The sequence below is a fragment of the Hypanus sabinus genome, unplaced genomic scaffold (genome assembly GCF_030144855.1).
Source record: "Hypanus sabinus isolate sHypSab1 unplaced genomic scaffold, sHypSab1.hap1 scaffold_375, whole genome shotgun sequence".
NCBI lineage: Eukaryota > Metazoa > Chordata > Chondrichthyes > Myliobatiformes > Dasyatidae > Hypanus > Hypanus sabinus.
In genome coordinates this window covers 113873-131628 of record NW_026781268.1, presented here as the reverse complement: position 1 = coordinate 131628, position 17756 = coordinate 113873, and the positions used below count along the sequence as shown (strand labels likewise).

General features: G+C 44.6%; 1 pseudogene; it reads right to left on the bottom strand.

Moving 5' to 3' along the window:
* Positions 1–768: 768 nt before the first annotated feature.
* LOC132388661 (zinc finger protein 850-like) overlaps positions 769–17756 on the bottom strand; it is a 40045-nt pseudogene continuing 23057 nt past the window's right edge.

The window sequence follows — 17756 nt, the reverse complement described above, 5'->3', positions numbered from 1 at the left end:
GTAGGGGAGCTTCAAATGAGAGGACATGATTTGAGAGTTAGGGGGCAAATGTTTAAGGGAAACAGGAGGGGGTATTTCTTTACTCAGAGAGTGATAGCTGTGTGGAATGAGCTTCCTGGAGAAGTAGTAGAGGCCAGTTCAGTTGTGTCATTTAAGGTAAAATTGGATAGGTATATGGACAGGAAAGGAGTGGAGGGTTATGGGCTGAGTGCGGGTAGGTGGGACTAGGTGAGATTATGAGTTCAGCACGGACTAGGAGGGCCGAGATGGCCTGTTTCCGTGCTGTGATTGTTATATGGTTATATCAGGTTTGGGCACAATAATGCAGGGTGACTCCAATCTCATTTTGATGGCCTAATAATACCATTCTCCAGCATATACTCAATTCCCTGGTCAGCCAATTTACACTTTTGTACGTTCATGCAATATGGGTGTTGTTTAATCAGTTTGGCTTGACCAATATCTACATCATGTACTGCGACCATGGTTTGCTTGAGAACATCGGGAAATAAATCTTTAAACTTCAGAATTAATTACTTCAGCTGTTGTTGTTGCTTTGGCTGCAGATGAGCCAACATGTTAGCAATGTTTTCCAGGACAACCGAGTTCATTAGCCTAACTAGGACCACGTTTGGCTTGTGGAAAGTCTCAGACAAGTCAATTGTTTCATTCTCAGGGTTGCCAGATTCATATGATTTGAGAACAACACACACAGATGGTGCCTGCTTGTCAAAAAAGGCTTTATCAATTTTATGTGTACCACCTGCGTTAGTTCAAGTCAGTTGGGTGTTTTAATAACATAATTCACATATTTAATTTGGGAGACTATTTCATACTGTCTATTGAATTTCGACTGAAGTGGATTCGTCAACATAAGACAAGCACCTTATCTCAAACCTGGTATTTTCCTTTGTGAGCCCTGTTATCAAACCAACACTTCATTTTGTTTTGAGAAATCTTTAAGTTTTGTCTCGCTAGACTACAGGCTTGGTGTAGTTTCTTTTTGAACTTCGAAACATAGTCTAACGAGTTAACATGTACATCCCCATCAATCCACCGTTCCTTTTAACAAGGTCAAAGGTCACTCTGCGACCAAATACAAGTTCATACGGAGTAAAGCCCAGTGATTCCTGTACTGACTCCCTTTCTGTGGAAAAAAGCAAATGTATTCCTTCATCCCAGTCTTTTCCATTTTCAACACAATATGTCTTAATCATTGTTTTGAGGGTAAAATTAAATCTTTCTAAAGCCCCTTGTGATTCTGTATGGTACGCAGATGATGCAATTTGTTTTGCTCCCAGTTCAGAAACAACCTGCTGGAATAATCCAGATGTAAAATTACATCCTTGATCAGACTGGACTTCTTTAGGCATATCGAATAAAGTGAAAATCTTGGTGAGAGCCTTCGCCACAGTTTTAGCTTTAACATTTCTGAGAGGCATTGCCTCTGGGAATCTGGATGCAGTACACATAATAGTTAGCAGATACTGATGGCCAGCTTTAGTCTGTTAGCAATGGGCCAACACAATCCACTATAACTTTGAAAAAGGGTTCACCGAATGCAGGTACAGGCCACTGGGGTGACCTCATTAGGTTTACCCACAACTTGACAACTGCCTTTTGGAAACTCTTATTCAGGGTAAACATAACTTTATCAGTTAAAGCAAATTGATCTGCTAATCTAGCAGATTCCTGCATAGTGGCAGCATCATTTCCATCTAAATACATCTTTATGTCATCAGGAACGCACCCTCTGAACTCTTCAATTAAAACCAACTCTTTGAAGCTGTTAAAATTATCATTTACATGTTCAGATGTGCACCAGCGGTCAAGACACACAATTTTCTCAAAAGCAAATTCCGTATGTCTGGTTCACAGATTTCTTCAAATTTCTGAACTTCTGCCTGTCTGCTTCTGGGACCAACTCACAAGCTTTGAGCACAGCCTGCTTCAATAGATCATAATGTGTCATGAATAGGTCATGACCATGTGGCTAAGGTGTTGGACTCGTGATCTGAATGTCATGAGTTCGAGCCTCAGCCGAGGCAGCTTGTGTGTCCTTGAGCAAAGCACTGAACCACACACAGCTCCTGCAGATTTATAGCCCAGTGGCGATGATTGGGGCAGCATAAATAAATAAATAATAAGCTGCTTCAGCAACTGTCAAAGCAGAATAGGCTTGCTAAGCATTCCCCTTAATTACCCTTTGTAAGAGAAATTTCTGTCTGCTTTTCTGCCTCTCCAGCCTGAAACTGCCTCTGCCTTTCCGCAGTCTCCATCTTTAATTTTTCTCACTTGCACTGGATCTCAAGCTCACTAGGTTTACTTTCAGGAAACACCTCCAACTCCTCCACTTTAAACACACCCTCAGATACATAATGTTCAGCTATTATCCTCCGCATCTGTGCCCTCCTCATTGTCAATTTCACCTTAGCAAGTATTAACATTATAGCAATACTGAACAACTCAATCCTTCTGGTGTCCTCTAATGCCTGAGAGGCTCACACTTCCAGATATCTATCAACATCCATTGCTGCTGGTTTTCCACACACAAATAAATCAAAAGGGATTTCCCCAATGAAATCGATAATACATCAATCCTTAAATTTCTTCATATCCCAGACGCAGGCCCCATTTTGTTACAAACCGTAATGCTTTAGAAACGAACCAGCAGCAACAGACTCCGCCTAGTGGCTACGCATTTTAATTCCACATCCCATTCCCATTCTGATATGTCTATCCATGGCCTCCTTTACTGTCAAAATCAATCCAAACAACACCGTATATACAAGCTGGGTAGCCTCCAACCTGATGGGGTGAACATTGACTCCTCCACCTTCCGTTAATACCCCTCTTCCCCTTCTTACCCCATCACTGACATATTTAATTGCCTGTTTTCCATGTCTCTCTGGTGCTTCCCCCCCCCCCCCCACCTTTCTTTCCTCTGAGGCCTCCTGTCCAATGGTCCTCTCCCAGCTCTGTATCACTTTCGCCAATCACCTTTCCAGCTCTTAGCTTCATCCCACCACATCCGGTCTTCTCCTATCATTTTGCATTTCAGCCTCCCCCCACTACTTACAAATCTCTTAGTATCTTTCCTTTCAGTGAGTCCTGACGAAGGGTCTCAGCCTGAAACGTCGACAGTTCTCCTTATAGATACTGTCTGGCCTGCTGTGTTCCATGAGCATTTTGTGTGTGTTGTTTGAATTTCCAGCATCTGCAGATTTCCTCCTGAGTGTTATGTGTATAAATAAAATTCCCAAACTATTGAGCTCGGGGGAAACAAGACTTGGAGTCTTGATTTGGTAAAGTATGAAAGTTCAGTTCAACCACAGAATAGGTGATGAGAGAGATATTTGTAATCCAGGGTAAATGTTGAGAGAAGGCAATTATGTCATATTCCACAGGTTACATGGTGGTAAAACAAGACCAACAGTTGCTGTAGATTTTATCTGTCATCCTTCCAAATCCACATACTAATTATCACCCAAAGTGACTTGTCATGAAGGGTATCGTCTTCAAAAGAATTACCACACCATAGCCAGACAAGGGTTAACACATTAGTGGTCACCGCAGGATACCCCAAATCAGATCCACTCCAATGGATCAAATGAGGTGACATCCACATATTCAATGTACGGAGAATCGATAATTTGCCCACACTTGTGGGCAAAGGAAAGTTCCAAACAGTGACCCTTGGCCACTAGTTCCCTGGTTTCGATTCTTTCCATTTTTCCTCCTTCGTCTCCGTCTGACTCTGAGTGTCTGTGTCCTCAGTTAAAACTAAACAAGCTGCACACAATGTAAACAAGCTGCAAGTCAGACACATTTGCCTTCTTAATCTCTCTCTCTCTCTCTCTCTCCACAGCAAACAAAACCTAGAGATTCATAACAATGGCCACTCCCCATTGTGAGCTGACAGGTGTGTCAGTAGGTGGGATGACTGAGTGAATCCTTTCCCACATTCTCAGCAGGTGAACGGCCTCTCTCCAGTGTGAACTTGTTGATGTTTCTGTAGGGTGAATAACTGAGTGAATCCATTCCCAGACTGAGCAGTTGAAAGGTTTCTCCCCAGTGTGAACTTGCTGATGTACCAGTAGGGTGGATGACAGAGTGAATACTTTCCCACATTCTCAGCAGGAGAACTGCCTCTCTCCACTGTAAACTTGCTGATGACTCTGCAGGGTGGAAGAGTCAGTGAATCTCCTTCCACATTCTGAGCAGGTGAATGGCCTCTCCCCAGTGTGAACTCACTGATGTTTCTGTAGGCTGGATAACTGAGAGAATCCCTTCCCACATTCTGAGCAGGTGAACGGCTTCTCCCCAGTGTGAACTCGCTGATGTCTCTGTAGGGTGGATGACACAGTTAATCCCTTCCCACAGACTGAGCAGGAGAGAGGCCTCTCCCCAGTGTGAACTGACTGGTGACTCTGTAGGGTGGATGACTGAGTGAATCCCTTCCCACAGACTGAACAGGTGAATGGCCTCTCCCCGGTGTGAACTCGCTGGTGACTCCGTAGGTGGGATGACTGAGTGAATCCCTTCCCACAGACTGAGCAGGTGAATGGCTTCTCCCCAGTGTGAACTCGCTGGTGACTCAGTAGGTTGGATGACTGAGTGAATCTCTTCCCACATTCTGAGCAGGTGAACGGCTTCTCCCCAGTGTGAAGTCGCTGATGTCTCTGTAGGCTGGATAAATTAGTGAATCCCTTCCCACAGACTGAGCAGGTGAACGGCCTCTCCCCAGTGTGAACTCGCTGATGTACCAGTAGGGTAGATGACAGAGTGAACCCTTTCCCACAGACTGAGCAGGTGAACGGCCTCTCCCCAGTGTGAACTCGCTGATGTATCAGTAGGGTAGATGACAGAGTGAATCCTTTCCCACATTCTGAGCAGGTGAACAGCCTCTCCCCAGTGTGAACTCGCTGATGATTCTGCAGGGTGGAAGACTCAGTGAATCTCCTCCCACAGACTGAGCAGGTGAACGGCTTCTCCCCAGTGTGAACTCGCTGATGTTTCTGTAGGCTGGATAACCAAGTGAATCCCTTCCCACATTCTGAGCAGGTGAATGGCTTCTCCCCAGTGTGAACTCGATGATGTCTCTGCAGGTGGGATAACTGAATGAATCCCTTCCCACAGACTGAGCAGTTAAATGGCCTCTCTCCAGTGTGGACTCGCTGATGTATCTGTAGGTGGGATGACTGAGTGAATCCTTTCCCACAGACTGAGCAGGTGAATGGCCTCTCCCCAGTGTGAACTCGCTGATGATTCTGCAGGGTGGAAGACTCAGTGAATCTCCTCCCACAGACTGAGCAGGTGAACGGCTTCTCCCCAGTGTGAACTCGCTGATGTTTCTGTAGGCTGAATAACCAAGTGAATCCCTTCCCACATACTGAGCAGGTGAACGGCTTCTCCCCAGTGTGAACTCGATGATGTCTCTGCAGGTGGGATAACTGAATGAATCCCTTCCCACAGACTGAGCAGTTAAATGGCCTCTCCCCAGTGTGAACTCGCTGATGTATCTGTAGGTGGGATGACTGAGTGAATCCTTTCCCACAGACTGAGCAGGTGAATGGCCTCTCCCCAGTGTGAACTCGCTGATGTACCAGTAGGGTAGATGTCTGTGTAAATCCTTTCCCACACTCTGAGCAGGTGAACGGCTTCTCCCCGGTGTGAACACGCTGGTGTGCCATTAGAACAGATGACTAAGTGAATCCTTTCCCAGAAACTCAGCAGTTGACCAGCCTCTGCCCAGTGTGAACTGATTGGTGTGTTCACAGGTGGGATGACCGACTGAACCCCTTCTCACACACAGAACAGGTGAATGGCCTTGCCCAGTGTGAACTTGCTGATGTACTTTCAATTGTGATAATCGAGTGAATCCATTCCCACTGTCTGAGCGGGTGAAAGGCCTTTCTCCTGTGTAAATTACAGGCGTGCCAGTTGGTCAACTGTCCGAGTGAATCCCTCCCCACAGTCCGAGCAGAAAGGGTGGTCAATTGCATCCCTTGCTCCACTTTTTAAACATCTAGACAGAGACAACAAAACTGATGTGCCGTGTTTGAGCTTCCTGGCGACAAATTCCTTCTCATTTTTAACCTGTAAAAAGATTTAACAAAATCCATCAATGGGTTTAGTGGAACATTTCAAATGAGATTACTTGAGTTGCCAAGGTTTGATCTGGTATCACACTGTTACGGTGAAGTTCAACGAAAGTTGGACAGAGAAATCAACTTCTGACTGGGCAGAGTGCTGGTATCTGGAATGACCATCAATTCCCTGATGCTCTTCCTGTCTCTATAAGAATGGGGCATTTCTGCCATCTCCAATCTGTGACCTGGCTCAGTTTGACTCTCTCCGTTGGTATTATTCCCTGTTCCCACTGAGCTGCATGGGTTCCTGGCCCCTCAGTAACTGAAACACTCTCACACAAATAGTTTTTCTTGACTTGCAGCTGGGATCTTCTTTGATGTATTATTAACTTAAAGTGTCACAGTTTTAACGCCACATAAAAATTCCTGCTGAAATGACTGGTTGGTTCACACAGCTGTCAAAAGGGGTTAGAGTGAATTTTTGTATTATTTCAGGTTCTTGTCACAATCTTAGAAAATTTCAACATAGAAACAGGCCCTTTGGGCCATCCAGTTTGTGCTGAACCATTTAAACAGCCCACTCCCATACCCCTACCATCCAGGTACCAACACAAAACTCTTAAATGTTGGAATTGAGCTCGCATGCACCACTTGTGCTGGCTGCTCATTCCACAGCCAGATGACCGTCTGTGTGAAGAAGTTTCCCCTCATGTTCCCCTTAATATTTCACCTTTCACCTTTAACACATGGTCTCTGGTTGTTGTCCCACCCAATCTTCATGGAACAAGCCAGCTTGCATTAACACTATCTGTGCCTCTCTATCACAATCAAATCTCCCCTCGATCTTCTGCATTCCAAGGAATAAAGTCCGGATTTGTTCAATATTTCTTTATTATCCAAGTCCTCCAGACATGGCAACATCCTTGTGAATTTTCTATGAAATCTATGAACTTCTTTTACAACTTTCCTGTAGGTAGGTGACCAAAACTGTACACAATACTCCAAATTAGGCCTCACCAATGTCTTCTAGAAGTCAACATAATATCCATCTATTGTTATCAGTAATTTGGTTCATGAAGGGCAATGGGCTGAAATCAATCTTTCTATCCCTATCTACCTGTGATACCACTTTCAGTGAATTAAGGTCTTGTATTCACAGGTCCCTTTCTTCTACAACACTCCTCTGTGTCCGACCAGTCACTGTGAAAGACCTCCCTTGGTAGGTCAGACCAAAGTGCAACAACTCATACTGGACTGCATTAAATTCCATTTTCCATTTCTAAAACCATTTTCCCACCTGGTCCAGATTGCACTGCAAGCCATGATAGTCTTCTTGCACTCCACTACACCCCCTGTCTTATTGTCATCCACAAATTTGCTGATTCAGTTAACCACACGATCATCCAGATTACTGATATAGACTGACAAACAACAACAGATCCAGTACTGATCCCTGTGGCAGCCACTAGACACAGGCCTCCAGCCAGAGCGGAAACCACACTCTGGCTTCTCCCAAAGACAGTGTCTCATCCAGTTTACTGTTTAATCTCGAATGCTGAGTGACCGAACCTTCTTGACCAACCTCCCATATGAGACTTTGTCAGGTGCCTTGCTGAAGTCCATGTAGACAACATCCACTGCCTTGCCTTCATCCACTTCCCTGATAACTTCCTTGAGAGACTCTATAAGATTGGCAAGAGCCATGCTGCCTATCCTTTACCAGTCCACACCTATCCAAATACTTACAGTATATACCTGGTTCCTGCACACATTCCAATAACTTTCCCAGTTCTGATGTCAAGCCCACCATAATTTCCTAGTTTATTTTTACAGCCTTTCTTGAACATCAGAACAACATTGTCTGTCCTCCAATCTTCGAGTACCTCACCTGTCACTAAGGATGATTCAAATATCTGTGTTTAGGCCCCGATAATTTCTGCACTTGTCTTCCGCCGGGTCCTAGTGAACAACTTGTCAGGCCCTGGGGATTGATCCACACTAATTTGCCTCAAACCCCTCGGCCTCTGTAATCTGTACAGGGTCCATGAAGTTGATGCGGCTTTGCCTCACTTCTATAGACTCTGTGTTCATCTCCTGAGTAAATACGGATGCAAAAAAAATCTCCCCAAGTCTATGCTATCCTTCATATGGATTACCATTCTGATCTTCCAGAGAATTAATTTTTTCCCTTGCAATATTTTTGCTCTTAACATATCTGCAGAATCCCTGAGGATTCTCCTTCACCTTGTCTGCTGGGGCAACCTCATGCCTTCTTTTATTTCTTTCGTATGTGTTCACTTGAATTTCCTGTATTTCATAAGTACCCCATTTGTTCCTATCTGCCTGTACCTGGTATGCACCTCCTTTTTATTGATCTGGGAGAGGAAAGACAAAGGGGTGATAGATCTGCATGGAGGGAGGTGGGGGTAAGGAGGGTTAAACTAAAGTTGCAGGGGGAATGGGAGCCTGAATAACAGAACAGAGAGTGGAGAATTTGTGGAGACAGATGTTGTTCAGGCCTCAGACAAAGTCAGGAATGAAAAAGTTGAGCGTGGTGCAGTGAATATGCTGAGCCCTGTATATTTCAATACAAGGAGCAGCGTAGGAAAGGCGGATGTGTTCAGGGCATGGATCAATACCTGGAATCAACACTAGGATCTGGCAACTGTGGACTGGGACAGGCTGCTTTATGGCAAAGGTGTGCTTGGTAAATGGGAGGCCTTCAAAGCAAAATTTTGAAATTAGTAAGCGGGTATGTCAGAATAAAAGTTAAAGATAGAAACTGTAGGGAAACTTGAATTGCAAGAGATATTCAGACCCTGGTAAAGCACAAAATGGAATTACATAACAGGGATAGGCAGTCAGTTCCTTATGGAGTATAAGAAATGCAACAGAACACATAAGAAATCAATCAGGATGGCTAAAAGATGGCATGAGGTTGCTGTCACATAAGAGATGAAGGATAATCTTCAGGGATTCTAGTGATAGATTAAGAGCAAAAGGATTGCAAGGCACAAAGTTGGTCCTTTGGAAGTCCAGAATGGCAATCCACGTGTGGAACCAAAGCAGATGGAGGAGATCTTAAATATTTTTCAAACTCTATTTACCCAGGAGATGGACAAAGGGTCTGTGGGAGTGTGGAAAAGCGGCATTAACCATTTCAACCCTGGGGGAAAAAACACTTCTCTGGCCACTCACACGCTCAATACCCCTCATCATTTTATACACCAAAAAATGTCTCTAAATATAAACAAGGAAATTATACATTGCACAATCTACTTTCCATGATTCAGTACATTTACACAGACAGGTGTGTAAAAAGGGCCCAACGAATATCAGCGACAAAAAGGCCCAATTCACCACAACCACAAACTGTTCCTGCTGCTATCATCCAGGAAACGGTACCACAGCAAAAGGAGCAACAGGCCCCGGGACATCATCTTCCACCAGGCCATCAGACTGATTAATTCATGCTGATACAATTGCATTTCGATGTTGTATTGACTGTCCTATGTACAAACTATCTATTATAAATGACTATAAATTAAACATTGCCCATTTAGATGATGTAAGGTAAATATTACTACTCATGTTTATGAAATATGTATTTAATAAAGTCAATTCAATTCACCCTCTCCACTATCTGTTCTGTCATTCTTCAACTTATTTTAACCACATCACCCCCTCCCCTGCTCACTACCACTAGCAAGTCTTACCACTAGGATATTTGTCCCCTCTTGTTCTGTTCCTCTAACTAACGAAACCCCTATCTTTTGACTTTCATCTGCCAGGTAATTACCCCCACAGCTTCTGGTCCACCTGTTGTTGTGTGAAATGGCCACAAGAGTACTCTGCGATGCCTATTTAACCTCATTCCCCTTCCTGACTCTCACCCAGTTTCCTGTGTCCTGCACCTTGGGAGTAACTCACCTCTCTTCATGTCATATCTATCACCCCCTCCAACTGCTGGATGATATGGAATTCACCCACTTCAAGCAGCTCATTGAAGTGCAGGGTTACAAGTTGCAGCTGGATGCACATCTTGTAGGGGAGGGCATCAGGGACACTGCAGGTCTCCCCTCCTTCCCTCCAATACCCCTCTAATTTGTAATAACCAGTGTGCAGATAAATCTTGGACTGTGTATTTTTTACCCAGTGACAGCTAGCAAATCACTGTCAATAGGAACTTTAATCTCCTCTGGGTTTGATCGAGTTCATCTGCACTCTCACACAACCTATGTAGCAGGCCTGTAACAGGAAATGCAGGAGTTTCTCACCAAAGCTTTTGCACATTGTCCATATGTGGTTTGCTTGCTAAATTACGCTTTAAGAAGTCAGATTTCCAAATATCACTCCACTTCTTCCCACTTGCAAATTCTCCAGCAACTTTTGCATCACCAAAATGCAAACAGGCATCACTAGTTTCTGTGTTCTACATATATATTCCCCCTGAACCCTCCCCCAATGACTGACGGTGGTGAACTCAGTAAATGAAATCCCTATGAATATGAAGGGAAGGGCAGTAGTCTGTCTCACTGGAATCAGGCACATTTGTGATGTGAAAGCTACCTGTTGCCCAGGGCAAAGGTGTTTGATATCATTATGTACCCAGAGAGAATGGGACAAAACATGTTCTCACCGGTAGAAAAGTCCAGAGCAAGAGGAGGTAAATGCAGCAACACACACAAAATACTGGAGGAGCTCAGCAGGCCAGGCAGCATCTATGGAAAAGAGTCCTAATGCTGATATCCTCCGGGATTTTGTGTGCGTTGCTTGGAATTCCAGCATCTGCAGATTTTCTCTTGTTAGTGATTGGAGGTAGAACAAAGGCGATTTTCTCAACTTGTGATGTAAAAGATTTTGTTCCCTTTCTCCGAGTTCCTAATCCTTGCATTTAGATAGCTGGAGCTCAGCTCTGTCTGAGAGATCCATCGATTCCCATTCCCTCATCAGCCGGAAGCTCCCCGGGGCCCGTGTACGGATCGTGGGGCTGAGAGAGAGGGAAGAGGGCAGGACCGTCCCGGGATTGCTGCCCACGGTGTCCGAAATTCAGAGGAATTATCCTGAAGTCGGTATTTAAGATAAAAACACGGTTAATCGCTCTTACCTGCAACCGACATTTTCAAAGCCTTCTGTGCACTGCGCGCATGCGTGAAACTCAGGGACGTCCTCAGCCTGACGCCTGCGCATTTCATCGGCGCTTCAGCGCCGGCGAAATTCTGAACGAATTGCCCTATGGGTAATCACGGTGCCATTAGACATTTCTGCAAGCACCCGTTCAATGTCCATACCTCATTTTTTTTATCGTGGGAATCGAAAAAATCTGCAGCTGTTTTAACGCAGAAAGCGGCTCCCATAAGCAATATACTCAATATCAACATGTATCTAATGCCAAAGTAAAATGCAGATATAAAACATAGGAGATTCTGCAGTTGCTGGAAATACTGAGAAAACATTTCCTATGTATTCCTCTCCAAAATTTCTACCTTATCTGTTGATTTCCACCTGTGTTTTGCAGAAATTAACCACCTTTTTTTCGATCAACCAGTTTCCAAATGTTTCTAATCTTTCACTTTTAACCACATCGTGCTCGTCTTATTCGTCCTCCTCCTCTGGACCCCATCTCTCTCTGGAGCCCCTGACTCAGGCTGGCAAATCTTCGGTTTCTGACTCTGCACCATCGAAGATTCACTCGTTAGTCTGCTGTCAGACTTTAGAGGTGCATTGTGTTACGAGACGCCGGTTCGTTTACTGTGAGTGTCGCTTTAAGTGCCTGAGTGAGGCGGGGCTGTGACGTCAGACACAAGCTGCAGGAGCAGGAGCGGGAGAGGGAGACAAGCTGTTGGAACTTCAGCGTGTGACTGCTATAGGCTGCAACTCTTCCATGCCCAAAAGGTTGGGTTGATCTGATCATCGGCACGCAGTGCACAACGGATATGTGACAGTCACTTCGTATCATCCATATGTGTGGATTTGCTGAAGTATCCGGTGGTATCACTTTTGTTGGCCCTTACCTGGAATCGGGGTGTTCTGTGGTAACCACTTGAAGACGATATTCCTGTCACTGTCACCAGTTGATATTTCTATGTGGATTTCGGAATTAATCGACGGATAAGAACTTCGGCGACTGATACTTCGTTTACCCAGCGTGGAATCTGTGTGGAATTCTTCGTAATTGTCTTATATCTACATGTTCGTGTACTTATCTCATCGTGCTGAGCCCCAGCTGTCCATCAAACAGTTCCTCCCTTCTCTCTCTGTAAGAACACAGAAGCTGATAGTGTCCTTGTAAAAGTGTAAACAAGCTTACAGATAAACCATAACACCGTCTCCGAGCAGTCTTAGTCTTAGTCTTAGTCTTAGTCTTAGTCTTAGTCTTAGTCTTAGTCTTAGTCTCTCTCTCTCTCTCTCTCTCTCTCTCTCTCTCTCTCTCTCTCTCTCTCTCTCTCTCTCTCTCTCTCTCTCTCTCTCTCTCTCGTTGAACATCTCCCTCTCTCTTTTCAAAAACACAGTTCATAGGGGTAATTCAGGCACCCGTCACAATACTAATGAAGAAAGTGGTTTTAACGTAGAAACATTGAAAAGAGCGGGGAAGAAGGAGTTTAACCAACTTCGTCCGGAGCCCTGAACAACGTCACAACCACAGTGAGCTCATCGACTTGTTCAGCCCGGAGACAATCATGCAGGGAATTCATGCAGGTGTATAAAATGATGGGAGGCATTGGTCGTGTGGATAGCCAGAGTCTTTTTTTTCCCCAGGGTAGAAACGGCTAACACGAGGGGGAATCGGTTTAAGCTGCCTGGAAGTAGGTACAGGGGACATGTCAGAGCTGAGTTTTTATAAGCAAAGAGTGGTGTGTGTGTGGAATGCACCGCCAGCGACGGTGGTAGAGGCGGATACAATAGGGTCTTTCAAGAGACTCTTAGAAAGGTACATGGAGCTTGGGAAAATAGGAGGCTATGCGGTAGGGTAATTCTAAGCAATTTCTAGAGTAAGTTACATGGTCGGTACAACATTGTGGGACAAATTATCGATAATATGTTGTAGATTTCTGTGATTCTATGACATTCAACGGGAATCTCCTATCCCACGGAGTGGTGACTAGTTGCAATCTGTCATCTCAGGGAGGGTGAGAGGGGAACGGCAGGGGTAGATTTTCATATACTGATATGGAACAGAAACATGGGCAGGGACCAGCTGGGCCGAGTGGCCTCTCAAGCGAGACACGGGATTTGATACAAACTGCTTTGTCTTTCACAGATCCACAATATTAAACACCAGTCCAGTTTAAGGCTAACATCAGCAGAACAGACTCCTCCAATGCTCAGTGACCAGGGTTCAGTCCTGGGTGCGATGAGCAGCCGCAAGAACTGCAGAATCTGACAGTAACAGTCCCTCATGGACCTGCAGCTGCCTTCAGTCACCGTGATGGTGAAACATTTAACACGGAGCTGATTTGAACTTCCTCCCTGATGTGAAGTTGCTGGTGCTACAGCAGCTGGGATGATTGAGTAAAACTCTTTGCTCACTCCGGACAGAAATGTAGTCTCTATTTATTGCGAACTCACCGGAGCATCACAAGGTGGGTGAACTGAATGAGTCTCTTCGCACACACGGAGCAGGTGAACGGCCGCTTCCCAGTGCGAAGCTGTTGGTGTATCTGCGATGCCCGACTGAATCCCTTCCAAAATGAGAGCCAGTGAATGACGTCACAGTGCTCGGAACGTCATGGCAATGTATCCAATCAGATCACGGACATGGACACGTGTTCGCGCTCTCCTTGTCGCGAGTGGGGCGCTGTCTTCTCCAGCATCTCCGCCTCCACATTCAAGGATCGGCGGCTTTCAAGCGCTGGTGAACTGACAGATACAGCAGAACTAACGAGCTGTTGTGTTTGTGATTCCCATACACAAATCCTTTGTCTTTTCTAAACTGTTAAAAGTTTACAAACCACGTCGGTGGGTGAAGGACAACATTTCCACTCAGATTATTTAGTTTCCATGGTGCCTTCTGAGAAAAACACTGTCACAACTGAAAACAATTTGGGGGGACAAGACTTCATCTTCTAACTGGCCACAGTTCCGGCATCAGGAACAACATCAAACTCTCTGCTTCTCTCTCTGTATCAAAATGGATCATTCCTCCCCTTCATCAGTCTGTGACTTGGCTCAGTCTGTCTGTCTCCTTCGCATTCTGAGCATGCGCCACACACCCACTGAGATCACATTTTATTTACACGGCTGTGACTAGAGACTTTCTGATTATTATGTCCCTCCTGGCATTTGACGGTGGTAAACTCAGAGTCAGCAATGGTATTGACCCTCAGGAGTAGGTGATTAGGCTTTTTCGTTGGAGATCGATAAAATGCTGGTACTGTGTGGCTGGATCAGTGGGTCGTTTTCAGACTGGAAGGAGGTAGCGTTTGGAGTACCCCAGAGATCAGTCCCTGACCACAGTTGTTCACAGTTTAATGTCCTGGCGGAGGCAGCGAGATGAGAGATGTCCCAGTCTGCTGGTGAGGCAGAAAGAGTGTTGGGGGAGGGGAGGCTATTCACATGCAATTTCGTAGCTTTGCAATCAGTACATAGTGCAACGTGGGGCTGCAGTGGCGGGTTCCAATCTGCTAATTAGATTTGCTGACGGCACGACCGAATCCCAAATAATAACGAGGCAGCCTACAGAGAAGAAGTCATCACGCCGACACAGTGGGGTCAAGAAAACAATCTCTCCCTCATTGTGACAAAAACACAGGAGCTGGTTGTGGATTACAGGAGGAATGGAGACAGTGAGCAAATTCAACATTTCCAAGCCTGTTATTGACACAAAATGCACATTTTACTAGTGATAATGACACAATGTATTTTATATATTGTTGATGACATAAAACATATTTATAGATTGTTACGGACAGAGAATCGTATAATTTGTGTTCCGTGTGTTATCTGAATGTACTTGCCTGTGATGCTGCCACAAGTCACTGTTTCTCTGTACCTGTACCTTCCCGTACTTGTACACTTGGCAATAAATTCAACAGGACCTGAGAAATCTCAGTGAGATTTGATTAGTGATGATCATCTTGGCAGCTCGGTAGGTCGAATGTATGAGACAGTACACTGTTAAATGCAAAACCCTGAACAGTGTTGATGATCAGAGGGATCTTAGACTCCAAGTTCATCGCTCCCTGAAAGAGACTGCACAGATTGATCGGGTGGTTAAGAAGGCAAATGGCGTGGTTGTCTTTATTAGTTGAATCACTGAGTTCAAAAGTCGGGAAGTTGTGTTGCGGCTGTTACGAGCCTGCGGTCGTTCTGTGACTGTTTCTTTAAGAGCGCCGGCGTGAGGAGGCGGGGCTATGACGTCAGTCACAGGCTGACAGCGCTGACTGTGGACTGAACCATAAGAGAGAGAGAGAGAGCGATCAGCAGACAGGCAGTCGGCCAGTCTAAAGAGAGAGAGAGAGAGACTGGAAAAGCTGATCGCTTCAGTTAGTCGCAGCTGAGGCTTGGAACTCTCCTATGCCCACAAGAGTGGGTTGATCATCGGTACACGGAACCACAACGAATGTGTGTGGCTGTCACTTCGTATAATCCATAGGAGTGGATTGTGGAATATCTTGTGTTAACGCTTGCCTGGGTATGTTGTGTGGTAACCCCTGGAAGACGGTGTTCCTGTGACAGGTCACTTTCGCTGATAACTCGTATGTGGACGGATTCAACGGATAAGAACTTCGTCGGTGGTTATTTTGAAGTAACGGCCTTTTCTCTACGTTTCACCCTGGATTACAAATATCTCCCCCCCCCATCGTTTATTCCGTAGATTACTGAACTTTCCTACTTTACCATCTCAAGACTCTGAGCTTTGTTCCCTCAGACTTGATAGACTGGGGGTTATATTTACACATATATACACTTTATTTCGTTAAATTACTATATTATAAGTAGACACTAATAAAGAGAGTGGTTTTAACATCCAAACCAGACTCCAGTGTGAACTCTGTTGCTGCTGGTTCGTTTCTAAAACGTTTCAGTTCGTAACACAGTTTTATAAAACATCTGGAGTGTTTCATACAGTTCTGGTCGCCCCCATTCTCGGAAGGATGTCGGGGCTTTGGACAAGGGCGCAGAAGAGGTTTACCAGGACACTGCCTGGATTAGAGGGCATGAGCTATAACGAGAGGCTGGACAAACTTGTGTTGTTTTCTCCAGAGCGGCGCAGGCTGGGGTGAGACTGGATGGACGTTTATAAGATTACGAGAGGAATAGATAGAGTGGACAGAGGATATATTTTTCCTGGGAGTTGAAATGTATAATACATTTAAGGTGAGAGGAAATGTGAGCGGCAAGTTTCCTTCTTTACACAGCCTAATGAGTAGCTGGAGTGGGTAACTGGAGTCACTGCCTGCAGTGGGAGACCAAAGCGATCACGTGATCCCATTTCCTGTTCACCTTTTTCTGCAGATCTGCAGCATCTGCGGGTCACTGCTCTACGTGTCCGTGTAGCTTCATCTTTCCCCATTCAGACAAGGCAGTGAGATCCGGATCTGTCACGTCCTCTCGTTGTGGTGGACAATATGTTTTTCAGCAATATTTTCAGCATGTTTCATTTCACTGTTTCTACCTGCTGAAGTGTAGCCGATGTTTTTGGGTGTCTGACCCATTTATGTGAGAATTTAGCCTTTTCTATTTCTCTGAGCTTCTCATAAATGTGTACAGTTCAGTTAAGCTTCACTCCACTACTTCCAAAGCAACAACCCAGTCAGTCAAATAGTTGCAAACAATTAAAATAGTTTATTAAATCATTTTTCATTTTGTACTATATATATATCATTTAACTATGTAATATTTATATTCTTATTTTAAATCACAATTGTTAAAATCTATTGTTGTGAATTAGGTTCTACTGCTGTCGCAGAGACAACGAATTTCATGACATATGCCGGTGTTATTAAACCTGATTCTGATATTGATATGGGAGACCCACCACAGGTCACCTGATCCCAGTTACCGCAGATCGTAATGTGAGATTGAAGCCTTTTCCATTTATTTGCTTTCCACAGAAATGACAACAGTTCAGTTTCCTTCTGTGGTTCCAGAGCAGAAGCTCAGTCTGTCTAATATTTCCACAAAATTAAAATGTGTAATTTGTTTATTCTTATCACGTACTGAGATACAGTGAATATCTTGCCTGACAGACCATCCACACAGATCGATACATTACAACAGTGCATTGAGCTGATATACGGCAAAACAATAACTGCAACGAAGCATTATGGCTGCAGAGAAAGTGCAGTGCAGATAGACACATGGTGCAGGGTCACGTCGAGTTACATTGTGAGGTCGGGTACATTTTATCATTCATTTGGCTTGTATCTGTAGACAGGAAGCCGTCCTTGAGCTCGTCATGACTAATAACTGCAGGCCTTCCTTTTTTTCTCACTTTCTCGTGGCACTAGACAGGGATGTCCATTAGGCCCTTTATTTTTTAAACTTGTATTGGAGCCTTTAGCTATAACACTACGTGAAGCTAAAAATATTCTCGGTATCTCTATGAATGGAACTATACATAAGATTTCCCTTTATGCAGATGATCTTTTGGTTTCTATTTCAAATCTTGAGGAATCAATTCCTAATCTTTTGGAAGCACAAAGATTTTGGTGAATTTTC